The 10,008-nt window shown below is 32.1% G+C and overlaps 1 pseudogene; it reads right to left on the bottom strand.

The window, feature by feature from the left end:
- Nucleotides 1-5,325: 5,325 nt before the first annotated feature.
- On the bottom strand, nt 5,326-6,934 carry LOC115876102 (annotated as a pseudogene).
- Nucleotides 6,935-10,008: the final 3,074 nt, after the last annotated feature.

A 10,008-nucleotide genomic window follows, 5' to 3' on the forward strand; every position in this document is an offset into this window, starting at 1 on the left:
AATGTTAAAATATCCGAGTTAACTAAAAAGCGAAGTTGCTATTCATGAGCTTATTAAATGTTCTAATATTAAATAATGCATTTAAAATATTCTTGGATTTTTCGTTAATAAATACTGGTGTGGTAAATGGAGTAAGTAAAATCTCCAACCCCGACTACACGATAACGTCGTTATTTCCATGTTTTTCAAATCCGCGATGCCTGCTATTCCATCAGTCGTTTCATAACAGAATATTCTACATCCTACGTCTATGTAATTAATATGTGTAGAGTGAGACATGTAACTCGTGAGATTTTCAGCATTATATCAATAAAGGACAAAAACAATATTGTTCCTAAAGATGCGTCCAGACTTGAGCATTTTAGCCCGACCGAATCGAGCACGCACGAACACGCAGAACAAATAGGCCGAACAAAAAGCATTGTGTACTCGCCACTGACAAAAAGGGAGATATTCTGTTTCTTTTTTCTACTGATATGGACTTCTACTGATGGCTTTTATCGACTTTAGAAGTGAACATATTAGGGCCATCGTAAAAAAAGGTCGTCAGACACTGGCTCTAAATATAAGCAGGTAGAAAGTTTAGCTTCCAGTTATTTCAATGTTTACAATATAAATTTCTCATTTTTATTGTTACTGAGAATCTACAACAGCAATTACTTCTCTTTTTATGAACGTTTAAGTTACTTTTACTCTTAATTTTTTTTTAAAAATAATGTACCTAGTAGAAATATAGTCTAATGAACCCTGTTTGAAAAACGTTAAATTAAATATAATATTTAAAATACAGTTCTCCTCCTTGTACATGACTACAATACAACTAAAAAAACTAATTTAAAAAAAAAACAAGTCGTTGTAGAAAAACTTTAAATATATGATTTTTTTTATTTTTTAACATCAAAACTCAAAGGTATAATAACAAGTAATCATACCAACCATAAATAGAGTAGGTATGTCATATAAAAATGTTTTGAATTTTTACTAGAATCGACCCTTGATAAAAAAAGGGACTAGATTTAAGTTTACCTTTGATCCAGTCTGTATACTATTTCTATGGATTTTCTACACGTGTGCAAAAACTACACTAAAACGTATATCTTATAGAAAATAAAATATTGTGCGTTGAATTTGAGGGATTTCATCTCCAAAATTATTAATTTGGAAGAAAACCGGCAACAAGCGGCAGAAAATAATAATATTTTAGTGCAGTCTACTTGTCGCAACGACCAACGGACGGCCAGAACGTTAGTGTGCGCTGTATCATTTGATTTAATGGTTTTAGAGGTAGCAGCGGCCTGGCCGGTGCGACCTGGTCGTCAGTGTGTTCAAGCTCTAACAGTTAATTATGATTATATGACCGATACAAAATATAACAACAATGTAACCATCTTATAATTAATCGGAGAGATACAAAACTGTTGACAGTTGTTAAAAATGCTTCTAGAGACGTTACAAAGAGTGTTTTAGAAGTACACTTTGACCGTGTCAACCAGGCTTTAGAGGGAAAGACCGTTACAAGTCCGCGGACTTTATCTTTTGATCGTTTTCCAGACCAATCTAGTCTGACAGATCGAGTCTACGGATTTGGCCTGTCACAGGCTTGGTTCGCCACACGAAGGTTTTATCCGCAGACCAAATCCTCAGGCCAGATCTTCTGGTGTACGGGGGGCTATTAAATTTTATATTATTACAGACTTATGTAAAGACTGTTCAGCCATTGTTCACCGTTACGTCATCATTATTTGTCAAATATGAGTTTTAGGGTGTGTCTGAGATCAGTTCATATTAGCTTAGAAAATTTTCCGTTCCGACATTATTGATTGAGCGAGTTCCGTTTTTTTCGACATTTATTCATTTTTCCTTGAACTCTTCATCAGTTGCGATCTTTTTCATCCCAATCCTTTGGACTGTCGAAATTCCTATTTCTAAAGCATCAGCAAGCCGCACATTGTCATTAATCGATCTCCATCATAAAATTATAACCCCAAATCAAATGACAATGACAATTACTCTTTGAATAAAAAGCAGTTACTAAGAAGAATATGCAGTAATTTACGAAATGCCATAATAACGTCAATCTCTTTCATTTGGTTGGCAAGTGATTGAGGGTGCATCCACACTATCCTAGAAACGGCGTCTCGGCGTAACGGCGTAACGACCTTGAATCGATTTCCAGCAACTCTATTAGCTGAAAAATTCATCTGTCAGAAATTTTATCTGTCAAATTCATCTGTCAAAAATTTCAGCCAATAGAATTACTGGAAATCTATTCAAGGTCGTTACGCCGTTTTTAGGATGCCCGTGTGGATGCACCCTGAGTTTAACAATAAATGACGGACGTTGAACAATCGCTGAACATTCTATAGTCTAGTGTTTTTGATTAGCGCAGGTCACATGATCACTAATAAACATTATGTCATTTGATCGTATTTCTGGGTTTTCAGTAATCACATTGTAGTACGAGAGCTAGCAACGTCGGATAAACAAGTATTTTAAGACGTCTGGCTCTTTGATATATCTTTTACTATGCTCTCTAGAACAGCATACGGCCCGTCTGGCTGCCGGTAAACGTTGCGTTCTCTACAGCGCATTGAAAGAAGATCCTATATTTTTATTAGTCCTTTAAATTCTAGTACTGAATATTAATCGAACATGTCTCCATAGCGCAGTGCGTAGAGTTTCCGACCACGAACCGATGATTCAGAGTTCGAATCCGGGTCAGGGCAAAGACTTTTTTATTTTAAGTTTATATTCTAATAGTAAAGTATTAAATATATTTTTTTTTAATTACCAGAATTATTTAATACTTTACAATGTCAAATATAAACAGAAAATAAATAAAAAGTCTTGACCTGACCCCAGACTCACCGGAATAATCATTGGTTCGTGGTCAGCTCCGCACACGACTATGTTCATTATATTCAATACTAAACTATAAATAAATTAACTGAAAAATATAGGATCTTCTTTCATCACGGCCAACGCAACGAGGTATCGGCGGGCAAACATCTTCAGAAACATAATGCGCCAAGAAACCAGACGTCTTTAAAATACTCTCGAAAACGTTGCTAGCTCTTACACTATTGTAACTGACTACAGCATGATATAGTATCTGTTATCTCCACAACTCCGTTTTGAAATTATGAATTTCTTTTGAAAGTGTCCAATTTGCATCATCATGTTTCTATTTCATTACTGTAAATATAATTAATTGCTTCTTTTTTATTCTTCCAAAAAATATTGTATTGAATGTAGTTAAATGTATCCAAAATATTTGTGAATTATATTTAAAATGCCTTTTTTAACTTATCAAAAATGTGTAAACAAGAAATCATTAAGAAACAAATACTCAAATCTACAACAGGCGTGCCGTTATTAGATTGTATAAAAAACGATAGATATATAGAAATGCAAATATTAAATTCTTTCTAGTGCAAAATGGTACAGCTACATATAAACCTATTTACAAAGTATTTTAAGGTAAATAAGATATAAAATATGCTTGTAATAAGTGTGATTGCTGATTTGAATAAGATACTGTTTATATATTTATAGTAGTATTCAAATTAATGTAAAATTAGAAGGAATAACATTTTTTGTAGGTGTAATATCGATAATAATTGTTTCAATAATTGCTTTATTGGGGCTATTTTATTTTAACAGCAAACACCGAAAAATATTTTAATATTAGTGCACTTCATTCAAAGTTTGATCTCAAAGGGGTATAGAATTTGGTTGATGTTTCTAAGACTTTTTGTAATGACCTGGTTGTAAATACTAGTCTTGTTCTTTATTTTTCTTAATTCAAAAATACTTATTAATCTCTGCATTGAATTTCCCTTTCTAAATTCCCCTATAGGTTGTACGAAATATGTTTACAGAATCGGACTGCTGGTTTTCTTAAAATATTAGCTTTGTTCGGGTTCTTGTTATTACCGGTCCTGAACCGTCCTAGAACTCTGCAGCGCATGCGCAAAATGAAATAATATGTTCCTTCTGCACGCCACGCATCCTAGGGCAGTTCTCTAATTCTGAACTTCTGATTATTTTTTCTTATTACCGATTCTGAACCGTCCTAGAACTGTGATACGCATGCGCAGAAGGAAATACGGAGAATTGTTTCATAGCGCATGTGCGGCGAAGTTCTGGGATTCAAAGTGGTAATAATAAGAACGCGAACAAAACTATATATTATGTGCGTGTGGCGTATTTCTATTGTACGCAGTCTGTTAGCTTTTTTATTATTAAATGCCAGTCCCGATTCTGTAATCATATTTCTGTCTAAGATTCATCAATCGTATACAAATAGCATAGGCTGAACAAAAATTTCTTGCTACGGAGCTTACAGAATCAGAATCCCACTGCAGTTTCAAGGACATACCCAGTTGACATGCAAGATCTCATCATGCATCAATCATGATTAATTTGTAGTTAGCATTGGAAAATTATCCCAGTACAGTTATTGCCCTTGTTTATATATTAACTAGTTATTCAGCGTGATTTAGCTCTGGGAGTTCACTGATATATGGCTACAAGAATTGCATCGCAGGTAATTTCAAATATTTGAGTTTCTGAGTAAAGTGGGACAAAAATATATTTTTTAAGCTGTTGCTTATATTAAAAAATTATATACCGGGTGTTTTCAAAAAGTGGTTCTCGTATATCTTTTTATTTTGAAGTGAAAATTCAAAGCCGTCACACACGAGCTAGGCGACACGCGAGACAAAATGGTAAGGACGCGAGCTGGGAGTAAAATACAGGGTGTTTCAAAAACATGCCATCTCGTGGGGAGATTCCTCACGTAAAAATAAGATTTATTTTTCATATCAACATAGGTCCGATTCTGCTTTGTTTCGTAGTTACAGAGTGTTAGTCTTAATTATTTTTTTTCGATTTATTATAATTTTCTTCCAAGTACTTTTAGTGATTCGAATGAAATTTTGAAGGTAAACGTTACTATAAGTGCTACATATTTTAATGCTAAAAAGTGTCGATAAATTCATCAGGGTCGTGTGTCGTGTATATGGGTTATCACTGAGATATTTTTCAAAAAAAATCATGTGCGCCACTGACTTTTTTTCTTTTGATATCAAAATTGTGTAGGCCGTTTAATGCCGATTAAAAGTTATCTCTTGATATTTTGTCGAATTCAGTCATTATTTAGTCGAATTCAGTCATATATTTTGCCTAATTTATTATTAAATATTATTACCATTAGTTAATTATTACTATTAGTTCAACCTACAGCAATTTCAAATAAAAAAATAATGGTATTTAAGATAATTACAAAAAACCTAATTTTACAAATTTTTACATCCTGTAACTCTAAAACTATGCATTTCTATACCCATGTTTATAGGAACTTTTTTTCAATAATAAGTTTTAATACATTTTTTATACAGCATTTATTAAATGTAGTTACACTTCTATTATCTTCTGTGCCTTCTCTTTCTGTAATTATCACTGTCACTTTCACTGGAAGAGTATTTTTTTCTTTTTTCATGAGACCTTGAATCCTTCCTATGCGATTTACTTGACTCTTTATTACTTCTTGATTTCTCCTTGTAATGTCTATCTTCATCTCTTTCTCTTCTGCTGTCTTTTTTATGATTATCCTTATTTTCCCTATAACTGTACTCTCTATGATTATATTTTTCTGATGACCTATTCCTTTTTTTATCAGAGTCTTTCTGATATTCTCTATCATGTTCTCTCCTTGAATAATGTTTATCTTCCTTATTATATTTTCTAGTATTTGAATTATTCTTGTGTGATTCTCTAGTCCTTTCACTAAAATCTAATCCGCTTTTTCCACTTTTTTCATCCAAATATTTTACACCTCTGCCCTTTCCTAGCCATTTAATTTTGGAAACACTTTGACTGAAATCAACATGAATTCTTCTATCATCGAAAATCGTTGTCCATTTTTAAAATATGCATCTTAGCATGTTCTGCTCTTCAAAATTCAATAAAGCATACTGTAATGAATCCGCAGATTTGCGATCTCTTATTACATGATTTAATTTGCCAAACCGACTAAAATAATTTCCAGATCATCATCTGTGGTAACAAATTCGTTACTAAAAAAGAACACATTTTCTGGAGGGCCACATCAGCATGGAATGTCTCCAATCATTTCTAAATTGTTGCTCGAGCTTTTGCTTCCCTTTCTGCCCAGGCTCAGCAACTTCTCTAGCAGATTTTCCTAAAAACAGAAAGAAAAACTATAAGTAAACTATTTGCTAATTAAATTTAATCAAAATACAAGGTCTCGTCAACATCTTCATCAGGAGCAATTCTTCCACCAGCTAATCTCTCTGCACTTGGAGAAGGTGACCTGGATGGTATTATGTCTTTCTGGATCAGGATATGGATCATCTAGAATTACGGTATGATGAATTTACATCCTTAATAAGGCCTGTCATCTTTATCACAAAATAATTTCATTTATGTCCTCCTAACAAGTTCATGCCTTCAACAACTTCACCAAATACACAGTGATGACCATCTAGATATGTAAGAGTCTACCTAGGTTATAAAATTGTGAGCCAATCATATTATCTTCTCCTCCAACAAATGATATTAAGCCAGAATTGGGTATGCCTTATTATAGGTTCATTTTTCATTTCAAAGTATCTAAAAATTTAAGTAAAATAAAAATGAAATAAAATGAGAAATTTAAACAGAACATATTTAACATTAATAGCAATAAATTTAGTACTAAAACTATTGCCTTTTCGAGGGGTCCATCGTTACAAAATTAAAACTCTCTCCACCTTTCACGCGTTCCTGTAGGTCACCAGTTTGTGCAATAAAACTTCTACTGATAGTATGGAACAAGGTTAAAATTATAATATTTTTGTTTTTACATAATTTTTAGAAAATTAAAACAGACTTTGGTCTACTATTGAAACAAATCTATAATAATATCACCAAGGGATTATTCTCTACAACAGACATAGCTAATTTTTCCAAAAGTGGATATTACATGAAGAATGACCTGCCTATTTATTTGTTACTTTAAAGTGAACGGCCCTACTTTTGATACTAAGAAACTCAGCAAACTGCATAAATATAGCTGCTCTATTTGCAATTTTCTAATATGTTTGGTTATGTATAAATTAAATAATAAAAAAGGCAGAGGTAGGGATGAAATAACAAATCCGTCTTAAACGTCAAAGCTGTCAAAGTGATTATATATGATCAGAGTATATGATCAGATATGATGGATGGTTACAAGGGATGATTAGGGTAAAGGTTAGGGTAAATCCAAAATCAAAGGATATGGAGTATTATTGGTAAAAAACTTGTGTAAACCAAGGCCATATGGGGTATTTTGTTCGTTTAAAAAGAAAAGAAGACATGCCCGTCTTGACATTAACCTAACTTTTTTAACCTAATATTGAGTTGGCGCCGGTCGGACGTGAAAGACGGTTGAGCGTAAAAAAATCCTTTTTCTGATATAGAATTTAATTCAGGTTCCAATTTCCCATTGTTGTTAGTTCGTACTTGTTTTTGGTGAGTGTTTTCCATTTTATTAAGTAGTTTTAGTTTTTTGCTTATATAATCCTAGCCTTAAAAATCCTGCTGACCCTTCCTGATCGTTCACGATCCTATGCTAAATGGAAGAGGGGCCACAGGTCCTCTAATGATTTCGTTCGAAAAATTAGCCCATATTTTATCGCCCAAAATTACAATTTAATTTTGAGCTTTCAAAATTTTATGTCAAGAAATACCCGTAAATGTCATTAAGCACCTGGAAGAGGAACTTTATGGAATTAGAAATAAATTTATAGATGATGTTGAAGTACAGCAAGAAATTTCTCAATGTTTTTTAATATTAGAAATATACAAATAAAATTTCAGAGTGATATTTCTGCTTTCCTCCCTTCTCGCAGTTATCCAAAATTGAACGTTCCCTTCATCCGATGAATGTTGGAAAATATTTATTTGAAAACAAAAATTGAGATTAAAAAATCGAAAGTAAAAGGGAGAAATAGAATGGGCATATATTTTAATACTCCTGAACAAGCTAATTCATTTGTCCAATAATAAAGAAATTTAAATAAAAATTGAGGTAAGTACTATTCCTCAGGATGATCACTTGTAGAGGTGGTGTGGAACATGGTGATGAGTGATGATATATGAAGAAGATATTATTATTATTATGAGGACTTTAGGTATGAGGAATGAACTTCAGAATCAAATTTAAATGCTTGCGTAGAATTTATAAAGATATAAAGAAGATAATACCATGACAAGGAAAGGACTAATTCCTTTATTATTACATTTAAAGGGTAATCAAGTTCGCTTTGGATTTTGGGAATTCAATCATTTTGTAAGAAATTCATACTTATAAAATTCCAGTAATTATATGTCATAATTGCTACCAGATTTGAACATAGAATTCTGCAATGTAGGAAGTAGGAAAAAGATGTATTAAGTGTGGTGATACTCATGAAGATGATGATAGATGTTCTTTAAATCAATTAGAATTAAATGTATTGTAAAAGAAAATCATTATCCCACTAACAGGAATGCAAAGAATTTAAAGGCAATTTTACTTGATTAATGATGCGTGGCTAAGCATAACATATCTTTTTTTGAAGCAAATAAATTATTTCCAAAGGAACACGTTTCTTCTCCAGATAGTCAGCATTTTCCCGAGACTTTCAGTTAATTTGTCTGTCCCTAGATCTGTAAAGAAGCATCATTATATTTCTACCTTAAAGAAAAGTAGACCTCGTTCTCCCGTTTCACAGAGGATACAAACCAAAATATCTTATAAAGACATCCTTTTTCCTGATTCGGCTAGATTATCATCAGTCCAATTTTAAATAATTTATCACAATCCTGAAAATATCAAATTGATGAAAATATAGATGCATCTATGGAGGTTGGAGAGTCATCAATTTTAGTTTAGAATCATCTAGCCAAAATACTGTTCAGTCTCAAAAGAAGTTTTGTAGATAGTTCAAGTTTAAGAAAGTTGATAAATGATACAAATGTTAAAAACTAAAGATAAACATATTACAAAGAAGTCCAAAAGAGCCATATAAAAACTTTATTTTAAATTCTTACATGTTATATTTACTTTATTATTTTATGGTTATTTACTCTTATTTATGTCCCAGTCAGGTTTAATTTGTTATTTTTTTATAATGTTTAATATTTATATGATTATTATTTTATGGAATAGAGAGTGTTTTTGTCTAGAATACCTTGTAATAGAATATCATAAAATTTTAGTCCTGATATTATTGGATTAAATGAGACATGTGGCTAAATAGAAATAATTCGTTTAATATATTGCAAGGTTATGTTGCTTGAGGGCAGATAGAGATGATGGAAAAGGTGGCATTGCCTTTTAATCAGGGATTCGATTCCATTTAATTTAGTTGATATAAGCAATATTTCAGTTCAACAAAATTTCAACATAAAATTATTGAGTTAGAAATGTTTTATCTTGCATTAATTTATAATCCGCCAGATTCAAATTTACCTAAAAATTTTTTCACTCATCTGACTGCTTATGCAGGGGTTAGGGTGAAAAAAGTTAATGTTAATTTTAATGCCCAACACATGGCGTGGGGGTTCAGATGTTAATAATAGCAATGGTTTTATTCTTACTGACATATTGGAAACTCATAATTTGACTTTTTTTGAATAATGGAGGCGCAGTTACTCCTCCCAATCAGCATAAAGTATTTCAGATTTAATTCTGAAATAATTCATTACTAAGATTATTCGTTTGAGGTTTTGTCAGATTATATGAGTATGAGCGATCATCTTCCCATTCTTTGCAAGAATGTATCAATGCTAAATAACAATAATTTTTTTAAGAAAATAGATACAATACTAAGAAAGCTAGTGGCCTTTGTTTTATGATTGCTTGACGGAGTATGATGGTCAAGTAACAGTTTGTCTTATCATCATTTTTGTTCAACAGATTAAAAATACTGACCAACAAGTCAATTCCGGTAAATAAAGAAAGAAAAGAGACTAGGT

Source organism: Sitophilus oryzae, unplaced genomic scaffold, assembly GCF_002938485.1.
Source record: "Sitophilus oryzae breed Bouriz unplaced genomic scaffold, Soryzae_2.0 scaffold_1396_pilon_pilon, whole genome shotgun sequence".
NCBI lineage: Eukaryota > Metazoa > Arthropoda > Insecta > Coleoptera > Curculionidae > Sitophilus > Sitophilus oryzae.